This window comes from Chelonia mydas, chromosome 3 (genome assembly GCF_015237465.2).
Source record: "Chelonia mydas isolate rCheMyd1 chromosome 3, rCheMyd1.pri.v2, whole genome shotgun sequence".
NCBI classification, from domain to species: Eukaryota; Metazoa; Chordata; order Testudines; family Cheloniidae; genus Chelonia; species Chelonia mydas.
The window spans coordinates 91,901,835-91,915,641 of record NC_057851.1 but is presented as its reverse complement, the minus strand read 5'-3'; the positions used below and the strand labels follow the sequence as shown (position 1 = coordinate 91,915,641).

Here is a 13,807-nt window from a genome sequence, read left to right as displayed (position 1 = left end):
CTTCCTCGGGCCTGGAGGAAATTCTGAACAAAAGACACAGTAATACAGCCTAGGCCTGTATTATCTTTATTGTAGTCCTGCCTCTTTGGTAGAGGGGTGTGTAACAGAGGGCAATCACCTCTTGAGCACCTCCTGCTGCATGTAGTAGTGCAGGCTTGTTCCTGCTCCTAGCACTCCCTGTAGGTTGTTGACCTCACTTGGCAGGTCTTCAGTGGCGTCACCCAATCAAAAATGAACCCCTTCTGAGTTAGCAAAGAGTTCAACAAGCTGCCTTCCCTCACCACAGTGTTCAGCCCGAGCTCCGGGCCCTTTAAATTCATCCTTTGCTCAGCCTTCTGAAAAATCCTTGTCCCCTTCTTGAAGTTTACACTACTTTACTGATGGAGTAACCCGGGCCTGCTCACTGCTCTGGGTTCAACAGCAGACATATACTGCTCACTTCAATTCATTGGTGCTACTTCCCTGGGCCTCTGCCCACCTGGCCCCTTTAACTCTGAGATGAGGGATGAAGATCAAGTTCTCAGATCCACTTTCTCCCCCCACTTTAAGCAAATGTATTTAGAACCAAACTAGTTATCACTCAAGCACCTTTGGTCAGGGAGACACTCCCTGTCTTGCCCCTCTGATCCCAATCAGGAACTGACCTGCTAAGGCCCTCCAGTTCCTTTTATCAGATCCTGCTGGGCTCTAATGGGCTGCTTCCATGCAGCCTGTCTAGGCAGTCCTGGCTGACCCAACTTCACTACTCCTTTCCTGGGGCAGGGTGTACCATGACTGCAGGGCCACAAAGGCCAGATCCTGTAAGACACTGATGAGGTGTGACAACTGGCTGCTAGGCAGCAGGCTGGAGGACCCACTAGGGCACAGAGCTGCAGTGGAGATACTAGGCCTCTGCCTCCCATGGATCCACAGGGTTTTGTGGCACAGCCCCATTGTCCGTTCCACAAAAAGAGCACAAACTTTGCCACCTAATGGAACACAGAAGGAACTTAATGAGGAGGCTCACAAGAGATTCCTCCCCCATCTCCAGTCACATGGTTTAACCACAGAGGGGAGGGGATCTTGGTCATGCCCAAAGTGTGAAACTAAAGAGAAAAAAAACCAAAATAAACTGTTCTGAAAATAAGTTAAACCAAGTTGTACTGTAGAGGAAAATTTTGCTTGTAAAACCTCACCTTCAAAAGAGCCCACCAGAGGATCTTCCTCAACTTCTTGCTCCCAGGACAGAACACTTGGTACTGGCTAGTACTTCAATGAATGACACAGTACTCTTTGGAGAGTAGAGGTTTAGATATATTTGGTCTGCTTACTCAGTGATACAACCAGTCATGCTTTACTAGATCTTCAAAAATATACTTCCCCTTCACCTCCGCTCCCCATAGGATTTTCTTCCTCCACGGGTTAGTAATGTTAAGGCACAAGTAGCCAGATAGTGTTTATAACAAACTGAGATACAGTAACACTTACTTGCACTTTTAGCGCTCAACAAGAACAAACACACACCATGACAAAGTGTGAGCTATGGGAGTACTTTCCACTATCCAAAAGGCCATTGCTGTAGAGTACTGGGAGGGGGAGACAATATTATCGGAATAAATTTCAGTCTGGTGATCTGTGATGCAAACTGCTTCAGCATCAATGTAAACAGCAAAATGTAACTGAGGGTTAATGGTGCCACCTCTTTTCTAGTTGCCTGAGAAATGCTACGGCATTCTTCTTTGTACTTCACAGAATATCAGGGTTGGAAGGGACCTCAGGAGGTCATCTAATCCAACCCCCTGCTCAAAGGAGGACCAATCCCCATTTTTTGCCCCAGATCCCTAAATGGCCCCCTCAAGGATTGAACTCACAACCCTGGGTTTAGCAGGCCAATGCTCAAACCACTGAGCTATCCCTCTCCCATTTCTTTATTCTATCATTATAATAATGGGTCAGTGATGACTTGCAGAGCATGTTCCAGGTCTCAAGACTTCCTGTCAGAATCTGCTTTCATAGGAATTTACGTTTTTTTGCCTCCCCTCCTGGACCCAGCTCTTTATTTCCCTAAAGATTCTGCCCCAATTCAGTTTGGACACTCCCAAACTTCCATTGACTTTGGTGAGAAAGTGCCTGCTTGCACCACGGGAAAGCTTGGTTCTCTATCTTCTGACAGAAGTGATATGCCAGTGGTCTCCCAGCTTTGAGCTCCCATTGATATCCCTCAATCCACAAAAATCTGGGCAAAGTTGTTGGGTAGGGAGCATTGGTTGGGTTCTGATTTAATTTTTCATTAATTATTGTCTGATTTAGAGGTGAGGAGTTAAATCTTTTTAAGATATGGTATTTTTTATTTATGTCAAAAGTGCCTAGAGCCCAGAATAGGCTCTATTTATGTATTATAAATCAAAGTAAGTAATAAATGATAAGTAGCAGCAGCTAATGATGCAGACACAGCACTCCCTATCCCCACTAAATGCAGCAGTATAGATGGGTGATTTTAGAAAGTTGCATCCTTGCAGATAGCACAAAGAGGATGTCACTATACACAACAGTTTACATAGCAACTCAGAAATATGTATAGTGTAGTAGTCAGACCTAAATGCACATTTCAATGAATAAGAGGAATAATACTGTATATGCTTATATGCTTGCTGGGGAGTTGGTGGGTAGATATTTCACCATGAACAGGGCTTTTTAGCATAATAATTAGTAAGTGTGTGGGCTACATGTGAGAAATGGGACTCTGACATATAATTGTGCCAATTTCTGTATCATGAACAAAACTCATAAGATTCACATTCTCGCTAGTTCAATAAAAACAGATTTGGGCTTCTTGACAGATTTTCTTAAACATGTTTCATGTTGAAAAAAGTAGTTTCTGTAATCAAAATTACAACCGTTTTCCCCCATATACTTTTAGCCACTTTGTCACATATGGTGGGGAATAAAAACATTAAAGATTGTGAAGTGCTCAGAAACTATAATAATAAGGACCTAAGCCAGTGGTTCCCAAACTTGTTCCGCCGCTTGTGCGGAGAAAGCCCCTGGTAGCCGGGCCAGTTTGTTTACCTGCCGCATCCGCAGGTTCGGCCGACCGCGGCTCCCAGTGGCCGCAATTCGCTGCTTCAGGCCAATGGGAGCTGCTGGAAGCGGCAGCCAGTATGTTCTTCGGCCCGCGCCGCTTCCAGCAGCTCCCATTGGCCTGGAGCAGTGAATTGCAGCCACTGGGAGCCGTGATCGGCCGAACCTGCGGATGCGGCAGGTAACCAAACCGGCCTGGCCCGCCAGGGGCTTTCCCTGCACAAGCGACAAAACAAGTCTGGGAACCATTGACCTAAGCGTATGTCTACACTGCAGCTGGGAGCATATCTTGCAGTTCACATTGGCTCGGCTCAAGCTAACGTGCTGAAAATAGCAGAATGGGTGGCAGCTCAGGCTGTCAAGCCTGCCAACTCCAGGGGTCCAAGCTCAGGTGGCTAGCCCAATCCTCTGCTGGTGCCTAACAAAAACTTTTGTACTGTTATTAAGTGTGTTAATTCAGCTTGAACTAGTGCAAGTCTGTCTGGCCCTGTCCCATGCCATGCCTTGCAGAGAATCTGGCCCATATTATGTAATAATTTAGGCTCAAAATATGACCTACCATCACATTTTTATTTGGTGAGGTAATATTTGTGTTTTCTAAATACCCATTTGGTGGAAGAAAAAAAATTTACTTCTACTGGTGAGAATTAAAATAAACCACCACCACCCTCTAAAATTCCCATTCCTGATATAGAACATGCACTAAAACACTATGATGCTATTCACTCTGAGTCTGCAGCAGTGGTTAAATTTAAAAAAGTGATTCTGGATATGCTGTTAACAACTTCATTGCTGTTGATGTACAAACAAGAAAGTTAGCGGGGAAAAACATACAATCTTCAAGCACCATAAGTAATAGACGTGAGTAATGAGATGGACATGGAAAGGAATCTAAATGGTAGAAGAGATATTTGACTAGTTTGGAAAAAGGCTGTAACAAGCAATGGAAGATAAAAAAATTATTGAGGGCTAGATTCTGTACTACTCCTCTCACAAGGCACAGTACAGAGGTCCCAATTCAGCTGTCCATGCTTATTTAGCAGGCACCAAAGTATAGGCTTAATTTTAAAGCACATATTTAAGTGCTTTGTTGATTACGAATGGTCTTAAGGCAGTCTCTTAAAGCAAATGCTAACTTTAGTTAGAAGGCGCAACCCAGGAGAGGTGGGGCATATCTGGCTGTAAAATACCTTTGTACCTGTGGGATTGTGGGCTTCACTATGCATTACAGCAACCTTGGCGAATGCTCTAAATTACCAAGGCCTCCGTATGGCTGCTAACGAATTGCTCTACAATTCAGAATAGCTATAGTGCTAATTGTAGTGCATGTCTCCCACTCCATATCCACCCACTTCTGTCCCCACCACCCTCCTATTCCAGCTCTGCAAGAGGAGTTAGCATAAGGTCACATATGTTGGCCCTACATTGCTCCTCTGACTGGGGGATTTCTCTGGGGAATACTGAAGGTCCGTTAGGGCTCCTGTGGGTCATAAGAGTAGTAGTGTACAGGGTCCAGAATATGTCCTCTAAAATCCAGGCAATAAACAAAGTACTGGACAGAGTCCTCTATTCATCCAGAGGAAGTATTTGAAATAATGTACCCGAGCTTAGAACCCTGTCAAGATATGAGTACTTATGAAGCAGGTTAAAAGACTGCAAATGTTTTTTGTTCCTAGGTCTGCTGTTATCACTCAGGATTACTTACTGCACATGCTGTAATTGAAAAAAAGTTGTTCGGTTTTGAATGAGTATGTTTCACTTACGTTTTAGATAGAAAATTAAGACAAATACTGAGCGGGGAAAAGACTGGTAAATATTTGGCAACAGAAAAGGATTTTAATATCCTGTTTATTGAGGCATAACAAAATGCAAACAAAGACACTGATCCTGCAAAGACTTATGCATGTGCTTAAAGTCAAACATGAGTAGAAGTGTTTGCGGGATCAGGGCCATAGCTTCCAAGTCATGGATTATGCAAATATAAATTTGTTAAAAATCCTGCTTACAGTTAGAGAAGTCAGTATGAAGATCACAAATCTGTTTGAAATGGGAACCATTTTTATGGTGTCCTTTTTGGGACTCTATTCTGAACTATTAATCTAGGTTACACCACATATGGTACATTTTCAGAGCAACACACCAGCACTGACTTTAATCATTTGTAAAGTGTTCATCACTGTTGGAAGTTTTATGGAGATGCAGAGTAGGTTATTTAGGGCAGGGCAAATTTTCCTCTCCCATTAAGGAGTTTGCATATCAGAAGTGGACATGTGAAGTCTTCATCTGTAAGAAAGAAAGTCAGAGATGGAACGGAGATCAAAGATGGATGGTCAGCCACTGCATTTCTGGCCACATTAGTTTTTTGGCTAAAGCCCCAGATTTCATTTTGAAACTCTTCCACTCATTAGCTAAGGGGTCTTTGTTTTTGGAGGAGGCCTGGATTATAGGGCGAAGAATGATATATCTCTGGAGGCTGGGGAGAGTGAGTACATCTTCTTCAAGGGCACTCAGCTGCAGAACAAAAACACCTGACAGATTAGGATAAGCCATGTCTCACTGCATTTGAGGCTTCATCCTGCACCTAATGAAATAAATGGGAGTCTCAAATAACTTCAGTGAACTTTGTTCTGACTCAATGTAAGGCATAGTTTATAGTCAGGCATTCACATGGTAAAGGAGGTGTCAATGTGGCAAGCAAGACTTTTCTTGCCCAAGATAGAAACTCTCAAAGCAATGACCTTCTCTGACCATGTGAGGAGAGGAGGAAGCTAATCATTTACCAGCAAAGAACTAATGTTTTAATTACTCTTAGGGTACTTAAGTACCATGGTGATATGTTCTATTGAGACACAGTTAAGTAGATGACACTTATCAAGGTAGTAGCTAGAGATATATATGAAGATCTCTGAAAAAACTTGCCCCTTGCAATATTGGAATCCCCATTTGAAAGGATGTAGAAGATTTCCCTTTCCCTACTGAGTAGCACAAATGATGTAATCTGAATTATAATGACAGATAAGGAGAGATTCCCACTCAGATTCATTAAAGGGAATACTTTCTGATGGTCACAAGCAGTAAATCCTGAACAAAGTTGTAGACGCACAACTGGAAACTCTGGAAGGAAACCTCTGCTTACATATCATGTTCTTCAAAACAAACAAAAAATTAAGGAACAGATTAAACAAAACACTCAGTCATAGAAAGTCACCGAGTAGAAAGACCATTTTGCCCGTAGCACCTTGGCCAGTCAGAGAAATACTTACAGCGAGTGCGGGACACATATTGAAGCTGTCATCGTGAAGGATTTGTGATAAGTTTCTGTTTAACTAAAAATCAAAACTCACTAGATCATTGATTGTGCATAAGTCTGCTTCATTGTTGCTGACATCCTAGGTATGTGTGTTCTTATTGAATTTAAATAATTCAAATAGTTCAATAATTCTGCCTTGATCTGCCAAAATACTTAAATACACAACAAGGTGCAACTGGTTTCTTATTTATTTTTATGGCAGCAAAAAAAAAAAGTGATTAATAGGAAAAGTAGTAATTTTTTAGCAGACTATGCTCAATCTCTGCAAAGGGTTGTAGTATAGATTTACTAGTCTGCAAAGTGAGAATAATTCAGTAATTGTCTGTGTTTGTTACACTCCTGTTATATGTAAAAAGAAAGCATATAAGAAAAGATCCCGTGCAGGACAGATATTGCTCTAGCTTAAAAGGATATCTCTATAAATGCTTAAATAAACATTTGTAATAACAGGGCTACAAAAGAAATAAAATAGATGTTAAACTAGCCTGGGACAGAAACATTTCCTTTCTCTTAGCTGGCTATTAGTCTTTATGCACATTAATGCTGAAGAGAAGAAGCTCTCTTTGCTCTTCTACCATAGATCTGGTCATACACAGTGTAAAACACAGAGAAGACCGTTGTATGATGTACATCTGGTTCAGTACAGAGTACAGCCTCTTCCTGTCTTTATTCCCGTATAACGTATGAAAGAGGAGAGAGTGATCACCAGGCGATCTCGGATTTAGTGGTGTTAGGCCTGTAAACTGTATATTTCATTTCAAAGTCTTTTTCCTCTCTACCTTGCAGTGTCACATGGAGAATCTCACACAAGCAAATGCAACACACTGTATTCAGACACCCTTGTCAGTGTGCAACTGAGACCACCAAATGTAAAAGTGGTAAACCAAAGCAAACACTAGACCATTGCCTGATGCTGTGTCCACAGTCAACATACTGTACCCCTAAGGAACTATTCACGATGAGTGACAATGCTGGGTTTGGCTGTGGTTTTGGAGCAACAAGCTATGATGATATTGATAGACAAGCAGTTCATACAGCCTCTAAAACGGTCATTAAAGAAGGCCTAAAATTAACCTTTCTACTGTGTTTATGCTCAGTTTTCACAAAAGAAAGAAAGGTACAATTGCCCATTGAAATCAATTGGAGTCTTCCAATAAGCCCATATAAATGCATCTATATGCTGGCAACATAGGATTTCATTCACGGCTTCATTTTTCCAGTTTTATGCTGCCATCATTCCATTAAAAAAAATCAATGGAGTTACACCAGTATAAAATTAGAGTAACAGTGGTGTAATAAGCTCAGCACCTCCGCAGCTCTGTAATCAACAAGAGGACATGATGTAGTTTAGAGCAGCCTCAGAGTTGCTCTTAACTGTGGTAGTCGCCCCTTGGATACCACCTTTCAGCATACTCCCTCCATGTCTCTACCATGCCCATACGACAGCTATGAACAGGGCTGGAATTGGTATTCCTATACAAGCTCTGAGCCAGCTGAGGACCCCCTGTGCTAGGAATAATACTCATCAGGGGATCTATAAGGAGGAGCACTGCAAAGGGCAGCATAGAGAAAGCAAAGGTGGCTCAATACTATCAGTCAATAAGTGTTTACCATTCAAATAAATATTGTTTCTTAACAAATGCTGCCTAACAAAATCCTTATCCTTAATAGTCCTTATTTCAAACACTACTAATTTGATTTGCAACATTAAATCATCTAAATGGCAGCAAAATTAAAAGGAAGACTTAGTTCTTTTGACAATTATAAACTGCCCTATCATATTCTGTGATATTTTTAATTTAAGGCATGAAAAGCTTACTGCTTTTTTTTTTTAAACTAGCTTCACACATGTGAAACTACACTATAAAGGAAAATATGCTTATTTGAATAATTAGACAAAATCCATTGTTGAGTTATAATAGTTAGGGCACGCAGCATAAGCAGAAAAACATCTTATTGTTCATTATATAAAGTGTGTCTTTCATGAAGCATATTAACAAACATTGACTCATCACTTGCTTTTGTGGGTTGGAAGGGCTGAATTCTGTATCATTCCCAAGGGTTTTTTTTTTCCCTGGCAGATAGTGCTTCTGGGCCTTTTTTACTTACACACACCACATTTCTTTCAGGTAGAACTAGGTTTTAATAAATTTTAAATCACATTAAGCTATAAAAGGTTTAAGTTGTAAAGAAGTTTTTTTTAAAATGACAGACATTCAACATGTTTAGAACACTGTTAAACAAGACCACCAATTATTTGAGAAACTCACACAAAACCTATTAATCTGATATTGCAATTTGCAACAGCCTTTATGGCTTGCCTTTACGTCCCAGTTATCTCTGGCAGAGCAACTATCATTCAATACAGTCCCAATTCTCTAAGCACTTAAAAGCTCATGGCTAGTTTATGTTTATGAAGAGTACCATTGAAATCAATAAGATTACTCACATGCTTAAAGTTAGGCACATTTTAAGCACTGGAGCCGAGCAAATAATTGATTTTTCAGTTCAGTGGCCTCCCCCCCAAGATTGGTTTGTTTTGAACAGAAACTTAATTTTTTTTAAATGTAAAATAAGAAACTAAAAAATATTTTGATTGAAACAATGTTTCAAATGTTATTTCAAAGTGAAATATTTTGAGAATGTCATTTCAAATAAAAAAAGTGTCCAAATGGTTTGGCGCTTTCAAAATGGTTGTTTCTGGCTACTCAATTTTATCAGATTTTCTGAATCATTTTGGTGCCCCAAAAATGCATTTCTCAGCAAATTTATTATTTGATGAAAAATTTTGCTAAGTTCTACTAAGTACATTGATAAACTGAGGCTTGATCTAATGTCCATTAAAGTCAAGAAGAAGATTCCCATGGACTTCAATGGGAGTTACATTGTGTGCTAAGGACTAAATCATATGATGAAGTATATGTGAAGCCCCTTGTGGCATTAGGGACAATATGCCCTGCCATTTCATCGAAGTGCTATTCAATTTTAGAAACAACTTCCAGGTGCTTGTTTTACATTTTTAACCCTGTAAATTGAGATTCTCATACAACCAAAGGAGACATCATTTGTGAAAAATGCAAATATATTCAGTTAATGGCAAGAAATTCACAAATAGAAATGTTATGGAAAGTGAAAGTGACATCTTTAAGAAAGTGTATGTTAATCAACATGAACTGAATACAAGTTTTAGTTACATAAATCGTAAGTCATAGTGATTGTTACCTGAAGAAAAGTTTGCATTACAATCCAAATAAACCCTGCTTTAATAAACAAAGTTTATAATAAACATTATAACTGTAAAGTTAGATTATATATAAAGTTTTCATGAGGCCATATCATGTAATTTATTAACCAAAGATCCACATTGGAAGCAACGAACAGTTCATCTTAAGAACCAATGGCACAATATGTCATTCATTCAAATTCAAAATTAACTGCAACACTTTTCTGTCCATAATTGGAAAAGCAAGACTATCTTTATGTTATGTAATACCAAGAGTTAAATCTTAGCTCCACTGAAATGGCAAAACTCCCATTGACTTTAATGGGACCAGAATTTTGCCACAAATCTTATTTATTTATATTGTAGTAGCAACCAAAAGCCTCCATCAGGATCAGGGACCAGTTGTGCTAAGAGCTTTACAACCAGATACTAAAGAGAGGACTGATTACTGCCTTCAAGACTTTAAAGCCCCAGTCCTGCAATGATTTACACATGGTCTATAACTTTCTACATAAGTGGTCCTAATGAGTTTAATGTGTAAAGCTCAACATTCATATAAGCCCCTTTGTTACATTCCTTGCTGTTTGGTGGCCCCTTCTCCCTATGTTACAGGATGGGAACAGAGAAAAAAAACAAACCAGAACATGTGGTGGCAAGAGTCTTTCTTCCTATACATTTCTCAAACATTATCAAACATTAAGTGATAAAGTACTTTTAAGCTTTGGCATAGCCATAGCTATAGGGAAGTAAACAAATTCCAACATCCCACAGAGTAGTTACCATTAACAAGTTATAAGAACATGAGGATTGCCATGCCAGATCAGACCAGTGGCCCATCTAGCCTAATATCTCATCAGAGACAGTGGCTGATACAAGATGCCATGTGAGAGGACCATGCACCACCACAATGAGAAATAACTCAAGAATCTGCCCATGGGAGATGTTTCTTCGTAACCCTAGGCAGTCAGCATTTGTCTTATGCCCTCAGCCAAGATGATAAGTTCCTTACAAAGTTTTGATCCTACCTCATATAAAGAGGATGTTGTCCATTTAAAAGTCTACTCTTTTTTATAATTGCACTGAGCTCTTGGCCTCAGCTGTATCTTGTGGAACTGAGTGCTATAAGTGAATTTGACTGTGTGTAAAAAAAAAAAGTATTTCTCTTTATTAGTTTTAAGTTTGGTATCTTTAGTTCTCCTGCAATGAGCCCTTGTTCTTGTATTATGATGAAGGGTAAACTTCTCTATAAGTTTTTGTCTTTTTGTAAATGTCTCTTATGCCCCTCTTCATCTCCTTTCTAAAATAAGCATTCCGAGTAAGTTTTCATATGGAAGGCTTTCTGTTTTATCATTTTTGAGACAAGGTAGCCAGAATGGACTAGTGCTTATTACTAATATTTTCAGTATTATTTTCTATTCCACTATAACGATTCCAACATTGTTTGCTTTTTTGACTGCGGCCACAGTCACTGAGCTGTTCATTACAATGTCAGGTCTTTACTGACAATTTAGAACCCAGCAAAGTGTATGTTTAGCTTAAATTATTCCTGTCAAGAGCTATTAACTTGCTTTTGTCAACAAAAAATGTTATGCATCATTGTGCTGCACAGGCCCCTAGTTTTGTTAGGTCCCTCTGAAGGTCTTCTCAGGCTCAGTCTCCTGTGAGGACCCAGCCGTTAGAGACACACCAGAAGGAGAGGACGAAAGGAGTCATGAGAGGAGCAGTAGTACCCAGGACATATGATGTGACTGCAGAAGAGGGATAAGTGATCCAAAGTAACAGGAGACACTATGAGTCAGCAGATACAACACCTGAGAGACCCTATAAAGATAATCACAGAACTGAGAGACAGAGAACCTCTGGACGCCAACCCCACCAGGATAGAGGAGACTTCACAGAAAGATAGTTGACTAGACTCAGAGACAAGTGAGAGGGAGATGAGATAGTTAGTCTCTTCCACCAGTGACCATAGTGGGGGACACCTATCTGAAAGGCTATGTAACCAGCCAAGGCTGTGGTAAACACTCCAACTCAGCTGTCATTTGCTGTGCACATAAAAAGCCTGGCACAGTAGGGAACAAGCCCGGTTAATGCTCCAGATACTACTACAAAATAAAGTTAATAGGAATATATGATAATTTGATTTAATAAAATAATTAAAAGTTGCATCATAAGTGACAATATATAGATGTATGTACATATACAGAGACCTCTGTATATGTACATTATATACAAACACAAAACTATTTTAAAAGATTCAAGTTGTAAAGTCAAGAACTCAAAAATTAGGAAAGGTCAAAATTAAGGTTGCCTGTACAACCTTAATTTGGCCCACTGGTGTATACATATTATGACAGTGCTCATGCAATTGAAGACACACTGTTTTTCCTTAGTCCAGCCTCACGTGCCTCAATGTTCTCATCCCAGGGAGAGTTTTCTTGCCCAGCCAGTCCCACCTTCCCCCACAGCCCCTACTCCAGTCCCAGCCTTCTTGCCTAGCCAATCCGACTCCCCTGGGGCATCTGCTCCCAGTTCTGCCCTCATGGTTCCTTACCTAATGGGTCTCTTATCCCTGCTCCAAAGCATGACAACATTAGAGCATCTCAGAAAAAATTTGACAGAATTGAACATGGGCAAAACAATGGTGTTTTCCCTAGCCTTGGAAACAGTTAAATCGTTTTTGGTTTTTTGGTTTTTTGTTTTTGTTTTTGTTTTTTTTGGGGGGGGGGGGCGGCAAGGGAAGAAGGACAACCAGCATGGAAAATTTCAGCCTGAACAGTTAACGTTTGGCAAAAATATAAGCAACTCAGAATAGGGTTTTATAACAGGAAGTGTTGTGCAACCTTAATAGTTGTTCCAGCCCAGTCTAGAATGCAGTTGAATATTGTACATATATAAGTCATACAAAAAAAATCACAAAACATAAGGAGTGTGTGTGTACCATTTTCTTCTAAAAGATCTAACCATGTTTCATAATAAGATAAATAAATCTGTAAATGAGATGATGCACCACATTCTACACCTTTCAAGCCAGATACATTCAATAACCTGTCACAATATTAAACGATTTCCTCAAGAGAGCTGAAATCTCTGGTGAAAAATAAAAGGCGCAAATGCAATCCTGTGCAATTGTCAGAGCAGCCAGCCCCACTTACATCTTTTATCCGCAGTTATAAAAGGTAAATGTTTAGGGAGTGGGCAGGACAGCAGCCTAATAAAGGAGGTTACTATAAATGTCTCTTTTTACAGTATACCTATCCAATTTACACTGCTGAGAGGGAAAGCTAATTCCCAGTTCCAATATATCAGACTTTTACATTGATCAAATAATAAAACTCTCTACTTTAAGCATAAGATACTGACTTTTATAATACAGAAAAAATATCCTAGTATTCCAAAAAATTCTTAAAGGGTGATAAGAAAGCAAGAAACGGAACATGGAGGTTACTTTAACCTGCACCAGAACATAAGTGATTACTTATACAATTGTGGAGTGATAGCTGCCTGTAGTTAAGGTTGCAGCTGTGTGTCGATCATAAGACAAGTTTAGGACTTTTCTTTAAAATACACACACAAACCATACTGGCATCAAAACTGTGATGTTAGATCTGGGGCCAAAGTAGGATTTTTTTCTAGACAGTGTGAATTGAATTAAATAAGGGGTATCTGAATTATAACATCCTAAATATAAACCTGTTCTACTCTTTGTGGTATTTGCAAGCAGAAAAACAGAACAAGGGAGAAATAAAACTGAACTTTCCTAGAAGAGATTAATGCACATCACCAAACCTCTTGAGTTGCTCCTGAGCACTTTGTTAACATTTGGAGTCCTGGGCTAATGGAAGCTCCCTTCCCCCACATGTCCTCAGCAGAACTCCCACCGTCTGTATGCCCTTATACTCCCATCATCGTTTGCATAGAGCCTCTCTCTTTTCATGTCTCCATGTCCATTCCCCCATGCCCACAGATGATTGTGGGGGAGATCCTAAGGAGCAACTCAGGGGTACAGAAGGAGAAAGCCTTGGGGGAGGAGGGAGGCCGGAAGCACCAGAGCGTCCCTTTCTTCTCCACCCAAAAAACTCCTGTGGCTCGCTATACTGAGACTTGCCCTCTGATAAACCATGGGAGGTTTGTCTGGTGGACAAGGCAGGGAAGCCCTAAGTCTTCTCTCCATGATTTCTCCAGCGGCACCCTCTAGTCCTGGCAGCCCCACA

The 13,807-nt window shown here is 40.1% G+C and overlaps 1 protein-coding gene across 2 annotated transcripts in view; it reads right to left on the bottom strand.

The window, feature by feature from the left end:
• Positions 1-13,807, bottom strand: part of NKAIN2 (sodium/potassium transporting ATPase interacting 2) — a 751,810-nt gene that overhangs the window by 472,560 nt on the left and 265,443 nt on the right. The window lies entirely within an intron of this gene.